Below are 12,905 nucleotides of genomic sequence, written 5' to 3' on the forward strand. Positions count from 1 at the left end.
ACCTGAAAATGCAGACTCGGGTGCTTTGTTAAGTAGTCAGAAAAATGTGAGTTTTATTTATGTTCACTGCAGGAGCCCGATATCACATGCTGATCATTACTACATTCATCTAGAATGTTTATCTCACATTAAATCTCCGATTGGGCGTTAAAAACTGTATCCTGTGCTGCTTACATGCCACAAAACACAAGCAAGGCCAATAAGAGAAAACAGCTGATGACGTTTTTAAAAACTCCTTCTCAATGCCTTTTTCAGTATTTATTAGATCTACATAGTATTTGACAAAAAACACACACATTTTCAACCTTTATTACATTTTTATTGTCACATTTTCACCTAGTAAAAAAGAAAAATCCGGAACAAGGTGCAAATCATTAATCCATAAAAATTATGAAAACATGGAGCTGCAACAAACAGTTGATTAATCACTTGGTCGAGTGACGGAGAATACATCTGCGATCGTTTTTGCTGAATAATTTGGTTATTTTTAAAACCTTCTGAGCTTTTATTTTCTTTATCTGATAGTAAACTAAATATATTTAAGTTTTGGATCGTTAGTTGCACAAAACAATTTATGAATATGTCACTTTTAGCTCTGATAAATTGTGATTTTTCACTATTTTTTGACATTTTATGGAGTAAATGATTAATCAATTAATTAAGAAAATTATAAGCAGATTAAAAAATAGTTAGTTGCAGCCCTATGATAATGCACATCTTTTTCATAAAAATTAATACTTTCAGTTGCTGCGAGGAGCTTTAAAATGTCTAGAAATGAATCAGCACGGAGGGGATGACAGTATCAAACTGTCCCTCGACGACAGGTCTTGTATTTTGTCATTTTCAGTCTCTGTGAACACATTCAAAAATCCTGTGTGAATCACACATTGGGGTCACGAACCTTGGCTGTCTTTTTATTGAACCGTGTTAAGTGTTCAGCGCACAAAGCCGGCCAAAAGGCACTGCCCCCTCCAGAGCACCACGCTGTCTCTTCTTGGCTTTCCATGATGTCTGGAAAGTTCGGTGAATTTTCTCCAGATGAGTTCATGCAGTCAAAACTACTCTGCAGATTTATTCCGATCTGTGATTCATTTCTGATAATCTCGTGATTAAAAAAGGTGCATAACAAGTTTTAATGAAAGGAAATGTCGTGGCCTCCAGATGCAGCTGCATGTAACTTTGTTCCCAAGGACCTCACCTGTGACCTTTCATATCATCACAGGTTAAGGGTCTCAGGGACAATGAAGCACACCGACAGACACTGCTGGTCTGAAGAGGCAGCAGCAGACAATCAGCTGTTACATCAGCCTCGTCCGCAGGTAAAAGCCAACACGACGCATTACTATGATATTAGTGTCGGCCTTAAAAATCAACATAAAATAATATTCTTGTGACGTATGTGCATGTGCAAAGTATGTTTCATTATGAATAATTGTTTTTTTAAACTCAGTTTATATTAACTTTTGTCATTAAATCTTCATTCTAACTACTCACACACAAATAGCATTTCATTTTCTTACAACAATAGACTCTAAAATGAGAAAATCAGTTTATACGTCATATATGGATGGTTACCGTTGTTTTTTATCGATGCCGATGCAGTCCGACATGAAACGTTTCGTCTTGACACGTCTGCACAAAATGGACCGGATCACACCCTGCAAGAAAGACAAAGATTTAGTTAAAGAACATTGTAAAACATGTAAAAATCAATTCTCGTTATTTTTCCGTTTCATTTTCGAGGCCCTTCTACTGTCTGTCCTCCTGACATAGCCAGCGCCTGTTATTCAATGCAGGTCTGTGCAGTAAGACGTTCAAACAAAATGCCCCCTGCTGGCAGACAGATAGACAAAGACACACGCGCAGAGGAAAATCCTCAAATTTAATGTATAAATCGGGATTTGCATACGGGATGAGCATACGGCCTGTATGAACGTTAAGCTCCGACAGAGCGGTCATACAGTTCATAGACACACACTCGACTCTTTGCTTGTGCACATGCATGAAACGTCCACAGACAGCTGTGCCTGGAGCCGCAGACAACACTGTCGTCTTATATTTCCTACAGGCCTTGTGATCTCACAGGATTATGCAATCACTCCCCCATGACAAAGATGTTCAGCCTTGAGGGAGTAACACTGATTTACTCTTCCCCAGACAAAATAAATGTCACACAAGCCTGACACTGCAGATGCCACATGAAGGATACGAGCCGGGGTCCAGACGACCGGTGCACGGCTGAGAAGCTCGGTTTACATCACATGTGCAGACGGCAGCCTCGTCGTCTGCCAACAATCCCGACTGACTTACTAAAATCTGTCTGTGGCCAGGTGCACACACATGCAGACAAACATACGACTCCACAAAGGCACACAGAAGCTGCCAGTGTGAGAAATTACACTGCCTCTCTCTGTTTCCTCTTTGTCTCTGTGCTGTGAGATGTTTTCCTCTGTCCCAGTTTCATGAGCTCCTCTGCTGCTCTCGAAAAGCACGAGAGACAAAGACCGGAGGATGAAAACCAAAAAGCTAGAGGGAGAATGAAGAGAAATATTCTCATGTAAAAAATGTCTGTATGAAAATAATGCATGACGGTGGACATAAATGAAGGAAAGATGGCGGGTGGACGTGGTCAGTCGAATTGCTTGTCTCCATTTGTTAGCCGGCCGGTTTAAGTCATTCTGAACTCACCATTTGCCCTTTCCTCGTGTTCCTTACATGAACACACACATTTGTACTCATGTCCAAGTGCACATGCATACAACAAGTGCATATACATCAAACGTTACACACACACACACACACATACACATAAAACACTCTTACGATGAGTTATTGATCCGTTTTCCCCATGAGAGGAAAGAAAAAGCAACAATTAATCCAGTGGTAAAGAAAATAACGCTTGATAAAACCTATCCTGCCCCATCTTCAGTCTTCCTTTTTCTCTTAGCGCTGTACGCAGCGGCGAACAGAAAAGCTATTCCCCTCTCGCTACCCCTCCATCTCTCGCTCTCCTCTTTTTGTCTCTCCTCTTCTTCTATCCCTCTCTCAGGCGCTGTCCCTGGCTCTGTTTTGTGCCTGTTTCCCTCTGCCAAGTCACATCACTAATTCTCCAGGCGATTAGAGTCCGAGCAGGCAATGTCTATGAGGCAGGTACGCTACACACACACACACACACACACACAAACACGCACACGCACACACACACAGAGTAAAACACACACAGACAATTGCATTGATTCCATTATCTGGTGCTGTACCAACACCCCCACTTCCCCCAACCCCCAACAACCACCAACAGCGCCTCCATCTATGACCTCTCCTTTCATAAATCTGTGTCACCTACATACATCACACACAAACACATGCATGCACACACACACACACACACACTCAGACACTTATGCAAGCATGCAGTATCTCCAGTTATCGCTCTTTCTTCTTCTCTTGCCTGAACACTCTCTATCACTCTGTCCCCGCCTCCCCCCGCTGTCTCAGCCCTTCCCCTCATTTTCATCCTCCCCTCCTCGTCTCCCCATCTCTCTCTCTCTCTCTCTCTCCCACTCTAACCCCTTACATTTTTTCCAGGCGTGACGTCCCTTCTTGCCCATCTTGCAGTCTACGTTCACACGATGCCGTGTCTTTGAACGGGTGTCTGTTACACTGTGTTTGTTTGTGTGTGTTTGAACGAAGAGAGAGAGTCAATGTGATCGGAGGGAGGTGCAAGTGTGTGTGAAGTGCGTGCGTGCATGTCCTTGTGCACCGCTGTGCACCTATGCATCTGTGTGAGAGGGAGTGTGTGTGTGTGTGAGGAAGGGAGGGAACGCAGGGGGGAGAGGAGGAGGTGGAGGGAGCTCACAGACGGAGGCTGTGGATTTTACACAGCATGAGGATCAAAGCCACAGCAAGCCCAAAGGTGATTAACCTCCCAGCCATTCTGACCACAACACTGCTGCTCTTCTTCCATATTTCATTAACACAACAGGCTGCTTTCTGCACGACTCATCGCATATCAATCTATCCGACGTTGTTGCAAAAAATCTCAAATATCCTGTCACATGGTAAGCGATAAGCGAGCTGTCAGAAATTGTGAAATCACAAGCTGAACTTTTGCATATTTGACAGAAAAACTCCTCAAATCACACTTAAGGTGTGTTAGAATAAAATGCGTGAGAGTAAATAAAAAATTAGATGTGATAAATTTAAATTAAAATAAAGAAAGAAATATTTTAAATTTCATGCAGGCGTGAGGTGACGAAAGAGAATTTAATAAAATAAGCTTACGAGAATTTACAAAAAAAAAGAGGTGCTAATAAAGAAAAAATAATAGTCAATGTCATTTATCAAATGTCAGTATTAAATGTTAAAAAACAAATGCAGGAACTGGACAAGTTTTATAAAATAGCAAGTGGCAAGTGGCTCTATTGTGACTGTTGTATTTCCTCTTGAGTTGGAACATGCCGGGGAGTCGTTTCTTTGTGTGAGTACAGAAAAGAGCAGCGCTCGGCAGAGATTGCTGATATATGCTCTTTTTTCCCCTCCTAGCTGGAGCACTGCAACGCAATGCGGATACTGAGTGTCTGAGCCACTAGCCAGACACACTGGGGGACAGAGAGGGGTGGGGTGGGGTGGTGGGGAGCGAGGAGAGGAGGAGGGGGGGGTGTTGGGGCGCAGGGAGGAGAAGGAGGAAAAGGAGGCGGAGGCGGTAAGCAAGTTCACATACAGCCTCGTGCTTCAGGACACACTGATACTAACGTCTGGGCACACTGTCATTATCTACCATGACTACAGAGATGTGAGCGTGTACAGATAGTTAACTCTGGAGTCAACTTAACGCACACAGAGGATTACTTCAAAATTAAACAAAAACTAGAAACCTACAGAACATTTGTGTAATATGTAATTAAACTATTAAAAGTCCAATTGAGTTCTCTTAACGTTTTTTCCCTTGTTTTGCTGGTTTTAAGGTTCCTGATCACATTCCGGCGTAGTGTCGCCTGAAGAGATGTTCAGTGTTTTTGTGCACGGCATGCTAAGAAAGCACAGAGGCAAACAGCTATTGATAGTTGGCTCTATACCCCATTGGACTGCACCAAATAACAAATCAAAGAGCACTGCAGAGCAAGGTGGGTATATTGATGTCTGGATTAGCTGGATCTCAACAGCAAAACCTGGTTAGTATTTTCAGACGTTTTAGATTTAAAGTCAGAGTAGGAACAGATTTGTAGCCTGTCTTCATGTTGCTATAATTAAAGGCTTGAAATCAAATTTGTTGGAGGAGAAATGTTGAATTATGGTAGTGCATCTCGTTTGTGCCTCACTGCAAAAGACCAGAGCTTTAGTGAAACAGACCTTGAAAAAGCAAAAGGTAAAAAAAAAAAATACTGTATCAAACCTAAATAAAATTGTATTACTGAGCTACAGCCCTAAAAACTATTTGGCATGATTAATATGGATTGTACTTGTCAAAAATGATTTCATTTCACTTCATTTCATTCACAAAAAAGCAGTCAGTTTTACAACTTTCTATCCTTTTCCAGGTCAGTCTTCGTACTTACCACTTCAGGAGGCATAAAGGGTAATGTCCGTGTGACGTCTGGGTGACACCGCAGGGAAAGCTAGAAGGTTGTACAGTTATCTCCAGGCTGTTTATGATGCGAAACCATACAACCAACTACCTCACACTGCAGAGCACCGGAGCAGGGTCAGCGCCGGAGTCTCTTCTTCTCATGCAGACACTTCTCGTCTTTGTCTGTTTCTGTCATCTGTCCCTGCCTTATCGTGTAATTCCTAATCTCATATGTTTATGATGAATCTATGATCCCGATTAACATGTTATTAAAAAAATAAAACTTGGCCTGTGGCTACAACATATAAGTTTAATATTGTGCTACTGTTGGAATTGAGAGGAATAATAGCTGAGACTGGCTAACTAACTGCACTTTTGTGGACTTGTCTCCCTCTTGTGGGTAGACGCAGTACACAGCCCACCCCCACCCCCCACCAGAGGCCAAGGCAGACCTTCGCTGTCTCTGAATACAAAGACAAGCACTTAACCTGCAGTTGCTTACTGTAGGCGTCTGCCTGACCTACTTCTGCAAGTGGAGCTGGTGGAATCTTCCTTATTCTCAAAGACTCGATTCAGCACAACTGAGAACACTTCATTGTCATTCTGAGGTTAAAGTCGAATACTCCTCTTCTGTTTTCATTTCACTGAACCGAGAGTTAGATTCCAGTCCTGTCATTGCGCCTGAAGAGGGCTGTTATCTGATACCACACCTTCAGCTGCTTGAAGAAACCTTTTTTTTGTTGTGTGGATTCTTTACTGGTCTAACCAAAAATGTCTGACCACAAATATTCTTACGATTCGATGACACATTAATGCTGCAGTTCCTTTCTCATTATCTCAAGGTTAAATCTTCAAACTGTTTTTTCGTACGACTGGCACCAACTCTCAAAAACCCAAAGACATTTAGTTTGCTATCATATTATATCTATAAACAGACACCTGCATATCTATACACAATCCATAAGCAATGGGACATGGTTTTGATATTGGAAGTGTTCTGGTCTGAGTAGTATTGGCCAATCACGTTTGAGTGACAGGTAAATAGTCCGTGTGGAGAGGCAGATCACCTTGGCTGAAATGTGATCTTTGAATCCATCCATAAAAATTAATCCCAATGTGAATTAATTGATTTTCATTGTGAATTAGAAAACGGGCGGTCGGCCACACAGCTTTCTATCGCAGATGGGCCATAAGATAACCGTCACTGGACTAATCCATCGTTTCAGCTCTGAATATCATACGTTTATGCTTGCTACAACTTATCTTGAACATAATTGATCCATTTTGATGGTCCATAGTATCCAATAAAAAAGTTTGAAGTTTAAAGGATATTAACTTTTCTGTTTTCCACTGCCCTTTAAATTATATGTGATTTGAAAAAAAAAAAATGTTTTTTTTGTTAGAATTTTGTGCTTTGTGATTTTTATATGTGTCCATCTATAGCACCTTGTGTTGCTTTTATATCTTGTCTTAGCGCATTTTTATGTCTTACGGAGGGCACTTTTAATTGCCATGTTGTTTAAATGTGCTATACAAATAAATATGCCCATCCTTGCCTCTGCTTCAAATTAAGCAAAGGTCGAAGTGTCTGAAACACAATTTCTGTTGCATCAAAAATATTTTAATTGTCATTTTCTAATCCTACAATCCAGTCATCAGGACTATGTGTCCTTGTATGCAGAGTTATAAATGTAAATTAAACTTCTCTCTAAAGCCTTTTTATTCAATCTTTACGTGTAACTGAGAAAAACACATGGATGACTTCCAGAAGAGAAGGACCCAAGGTGTTCTCCATTATCCCTATTTGTACAGTTGTGGTACCTCATCGAGTGTGGTCATTTGGATCAGGTATAAACACTTAAGTATGTCATACGACTTTGGGCCTATTACACCAAATCTACAACCAGTAATCTGCAATTTAAACAAGAAATAACTTTTTTCAGGTTCCTCTGAATTACTCGGAGGCCTTTACCTTGAACCCTTTGTGCATGTTCTCTCCCTCGCTGCCTCTCTTCACTGAGTGTGACGATCTCACACAAAGGTAAATAGACATAAATAGGCCAAAAATAAGTGAGTGCATGAATACTTGGAAAAATAAATGAATGTGACACAATTTCTGCACTTGAAACTTTGTATTTTCTAACTGTAAATATAAATACCATAAAACTTAAGTCCCCTTTACTAGCAGGTTAAGGCTACAAATTTTGACAAATAAACATAAGTCGCAATTAGATGCCAGGTTTGTTTGCCATTGAGGCAACGAAGCAGTAAATTTGTACAGAAGTTTGGATGTATACAACCTTTAAAGCCAAGCAGGTTATTGGCTGACCTCTTGAGCCACTTCTGAGTCAGAGTTAAGATCGTGCAAACAAATATAAAGGTTTAAACTTTTGTCAATATGGAAATGCGACATACCATTAGCTTGGTTAGATTATCAGCAAATCAATCATTTGGTTCATTTTACTAAACAGGAGAAACAAATTTAATTCATTAGGATTCACTGACGTATGGGATGTTTGTCAGAGTTAGATCGAATGATTCCTGATTTATATGTTATTCAATAACCTAACCTCTCTAGTATCTTTTTTATATTACTGTGAAAACAACCATATTTATTCAAATTTCTCATAACAAATGAATTTTACAAGATAACATTTAAATCATAATATGGTTTTAATATACCTTTGCCCCATACCTATGTTTTCTTAAGAGGTTTTTAACGCATCATATTGTATCTCAATGCCATCTCCGCATTGAAATTGAGTTTCCTGCACCATTTCGCCCTAAAGTTTTCTTGGTGAAGATCTTTTTCTGTCTCAAAGACATCTTCTATTGTCCCCGAGACTTTGGGACATTTTGAGGCCTGCATTTTTACCTGCATAAAATCGATTTGACCCAACAGAAAAACATCGTCCACTGCCAGTGGGGAACATCATCTTATTTGCAGAGAGGCCGATGGCAGTTACCAAGGCACATATCAGCCGATATGTTCGGCCAATAAATCGGTGCATCCTGAGGTATTTTACCCAGATTGTGTCCAATTACTGTTTGCAGGTGTGTTTATCTGCTTTTGCACTCATCTGAATCTCAGGATTGGTGTCAGACATCTTGACACATTAAAACATTATAATCTGATTTGCACTGTTTATTTAACGAGGTACGTTCTGGGTAATGTGTAAATTGGTGCATTGTAGAGCAGTTTTCAGTATAACAAATAGGATCTAATGGGTGAGTAATTGGATGACAATTTGGAGCAACAGCACTATCCAGTCAATCTCTCTCATACTCCATAAATAATGAGGCGCACCCACACATTCGACATCTAGCTGAGGTGATCTCCTGCAAAAAGCAGCAAATTGGCTGTTGTTAGCAGTCAATGGCTGTGTTTTGACACTCCTCCTGTGTGCCTCAAGGACTCATTGATTACTTGATAGCGGCTGTGCAGCAGAGTTGCTTGGCCTCCTATTCAGCTTGGTCTATGCACCAAAAATACAACCTTGAAGTCTTGGACGACGGGGGCCTCACTCACAAAGCTGGATTCAAACACAAAAGTGGTAGTTCCTTTATTCCTCAAAAGGTAACTCACTCTATTGCCTGCCACGGTGATAACTACATTTTGATATGCATTGTATAGCACTGGAAACTGTGTATAAGATGATAAATGGCTTTGTTGGGTCTCGTTCAATTACATTACGGGATAAGAGCTATTTGTAATCAGTATCAATGTGTTTATGTGCTAAAGATTCAACATTTAACAATAATTAAAGGAAAAATTAGCCAACTAACGGTGAACCTCAAAAGGTAAGGCAGTGCCATATGCTTAATAGAGTCATAGACTGTTTTTTTTTATTGGCCAGTTTCCAAACACAAACCCATTCACCTCGCCTCTCACCACTGCCCTCTGCCATGCTAAAAGCCCACCCTCCGCCTACCCTTCATTTTCTTTCTTTGGCCGTCCTCCCGCCTCTGTAAGTGCCTCTTATTTGTCCTCCATCACCGTACATTTCAGGCTTTAAAATCTTTTACAACTTTTTTTCTCAGACAATCTCTCTGTTCATACCAACTAATTCTCCCCCCTTGATCCCCTTGATTCTGCTCCTCCCCATTTTAAACCTCTCTCACCGTCTCATTCGCAGTCGGATCACGCATGAATGCGGCATGGTTGTGCCAATGCCAGCTCTTTGCCAATCTGCCTGGGTGTGTTTGTGTGCCAGTGTGAGTCTGGTGGGAAGCCCCTGCACTGGAGGCCAGGCTGGTGCATTAAGCCCGAACCCCGGCTGGTGTTGGGTCAGGTGAAGCTTTGTGGCGATTACAGTTCGGCCTCTTGAGAGCGCAAAAACAAAAAATGTTGAGCCAAAAGTAAATTCTGAGGTGCGCCTAAATCACCAAAATATTAATGAACCTGAAAAATGCAAGACACGGATTGTGCTACTGGTGCACTACTATAACCACGAAAAATACTTAAACAAAGACATTATTTTAACCAAAATCTAACAGAAGTAAGCATTCATTAGCAATTCAGTATTATCTAATGTAATCACCCATGCCAAAACTGTATTAGTGTACAAAGTTTTGACAACATAAAACTTTGGAATAATAGCATTCCAGAACTAACTGGCAAATAACAACATGGCCATGGTAGAGTAAGAGAATACTGAAGAGGCATTTGATGCTTTGCAGAACTACATATCAGTCAAAACTAAATTTAAATATCTAATTTAATTACAGACAGTTTTTACAACAGGATTTAAACGAAGATTTATCTCTCATTTCAAGTTGTTGTTATCTCTTCCACTGACTCTGGGGATCTGGATTATCACGCACATGATCATCATGTTTTCATCATGCATAACAACAGCTGAGGCAATACGGAGCTATAAAACATTGTTTGTCAGTCATTGCTGCTAAAATAATTAAACACTTATGTTGATGGAATATCCACTGCATACGTTTTAGGTTGTGTATGAAAACAGGCAGCGAGGCCTTTTAATTGAGATGGAAACATGTACAAATCTTCAGGTTGTATGCTTCTTGCATAAGAAGATTTAAGATTTTGATTAATTTATTGAACAGTTACAGCACATAATTTATAGAAATAGTTAATTTCTTTGTTGAATATAAGCAGAATTTGTTTACATTTATTTTTTACGTAGTGGCAATTCTTCAAAAATACTACACATTATTAGTCAGAAAAATAACTAATAATGAGGTGAGAAGTAAAAATTTCTGAAATCTGAATACATGTAAAATGTACTGCTATGCTGAATAACTTTTTTACAAAATTAACCTCAAGATTTGGATAGAATTTGTGACATTGAAACAATAACTATTCTGTCAATCTTCAAAACAGTCTCACAGAGAAAAGCCCCGAAAGGCAACAACCTCATGGTATTTCACGAAAAACGTGACCAAAAAAAACCCACTGTCTAACTGGAGAGATAATAAATGAGAGAAGATGAAATCAAGCGCACATCTGCCTGGCAACAGGACATTCCTGTTAATTAAAAGAAAAAACAACACAAAAAAACGTTTAAGCTCTGCAGTCAAAGACAAAACAAAGACTTCAGGTGACTCTCCACCACTCATCGTCTTTGAGAAGTGACGCACAAAGACTACGGCGCCACCCAAACAATGTAGGGGCACGGAGGAGCAAAATCTGCCCAGTGACAGCAAATAAACTGTTAACCGCAGCTATGAATCGCCTGGCAAGTAGCAGCTCAACAGGAATGCAGGCCTCAGACAACGGTTCTCAAACTCGGGGCGAAGGACCGCTGCTGGCGTGCAAAAAGGCACACAATCGTTTCTCAATTATTGGAGGAAAAATAAGGAAAATATATGTAAAACGAACTTAAACTTATGGAAAAAAACATATGGATATACAAAGAATAAAATCACAAATGAATTTCTAAATGACAAATTCTCAGAAAACTTCACCAGAGCTGACAGAGTGTGATCATTACTTTCCAAATTATATTTTTAAGAAAAGTCATTTAAAAATCAGAGAGGAAGACTAAGATAACATGCTTCTCTCCTGTCCCCCTAAAAACTAGATCTGACTCTGTGCAGCTAGGACTCAGACCTGAGATCCCCGTCGATGCTAAATGCACCTCTTCAGTCAGACGACAGCTTGGTGCAGGGCCAGCATAAGTATCCGCTACTCACAAACCATAAATTATTAGTTCTCTCAAGACAGAATGAGATGCTGCGGTGCAATTTCTCCCAAACCCCCCTATTTCGCTCTCCTCGTACCTTATTTACAAAGGCAGAAAACGTTGCCATGGGAACACACTACCAGGCAACCTCAGCGGCTTGGCATGATGCCCAGTGGTTGCTAGGGCACTGTTGTCAATGGCTATTGGGTAGTGTTGGCCAGTATGTGTGTGTACGTGCGTGCATATCCTGGATATGTATGAGCGGACGAGGATGGAGTGTGTGTGCGTATTTGTGTGTTCACAAATGTGCAAAATTCACACAGCAAGCTTTAAAAAAAGTACGCTAACAATTTAATGTTCTTATTCCATAATGAGGGCTTTTATATGCGTAGAGCATATAATTATTTTAAATAACGTGTACCACTTTGAATTGGTTTCCTTATTGCTAGTTTGACTCTGTGGGTGACAAATGATTGGAGGCAGCGTTTGCTGGCATACACACGGTAATATAATATTTTTTCTCCTGGTAGAGTGTGTGTTTGTCAAAGAGAAAGAAAGAGAGAGAAAAAGAGAGGGCACTGCTAATTATGCAAGCAGTTATGTGAGGTCCCATATGCAATTGCGTTGAATAACATATATGATGTCTCTCTGATTTTGTCGTCTTTCAATAGGTTTAATTATGTAATAGCTAACAGTTGGGAAGTAGTTTGTTTACAGAGGCGGGGATATAACTAGGGCTGTTCTCAACTCAGAATTTAGTAAGTTGAATCGGATTTGTCTGTTTGATACAAATAGTAGACTATTTGTTCCCTTTTTTTCATATAGAGTTTGAACAGCTTTCGGCTGGACGTTCAAGATGACAGCAGTGTTCATGTAATACAGTGAAACAAGCCAAGTTAGCCCAAGCTAATGCCAACAATAGATATTAAACAAAAGCAAGAGACAGTTTTGTTTTAAGTTGCTGTTAGTTGTGAATTCACCACTTCTAAGCAGAAGTCAGAAAATAAAGACATTTTTCAAAGCAGTTAGCAGCAGTTAGCAGCAATTTAAAATGAAAACAGCATCCGAAAATGTCCACAAATTGGGAAAACAATAAAGTGCGTGATGAGATCAGCTGACATATAAGAGTTGTGTAATACGTTACGCCTCTTGCGTCTAAGATGCTGTCTAAAATCACACAGAGGAGC

The 12,905-nt window shown here is 40.2% G+C and overlaps 1 long non-coding RNA gene across 2 annotated transcripts in view; it reads right to left on the reverse strand.

Moving 5' to 3' along the window:
- Positions 1-297: 297 nt before the first annotated feature.
- LOC121957564 (uncharacterized) overlaps positions 298-12,905 on the reverse strand; it is a 40,534-nt gene continuing 27,926 nt past the window's right edge. For both annotated transcript variants that reach the window (XR_015779399.1, XR_006106792.2), the window contains exons 9-10: positions 1,576-1,658; positions 298-850 (exon numbers count right to left, since the gene is read on the reverse strand). This is a non-coding gene — a long non-coding RNA (uncharacterized LOC121957564). The remainder of the gene's footprint in view (positions 851-1,575; positions 1,659-12,905) is intronic.

Source organism: Plectropomus leopardus, chromosome 17 (genome assembly GCF_026936395.1).
Source record: "Plectropomus leopardus strain MGB_pleo_1.0 chromosome 17, ASM2693639v1, whole genome shotgun sequence".
NCBI classification, from domain to species: Eukaryota; Metazoa; Chordata; class Actinopteri; order Perciformes; family Serranidae; genus Plectropomus; species Plectropomus leopardus.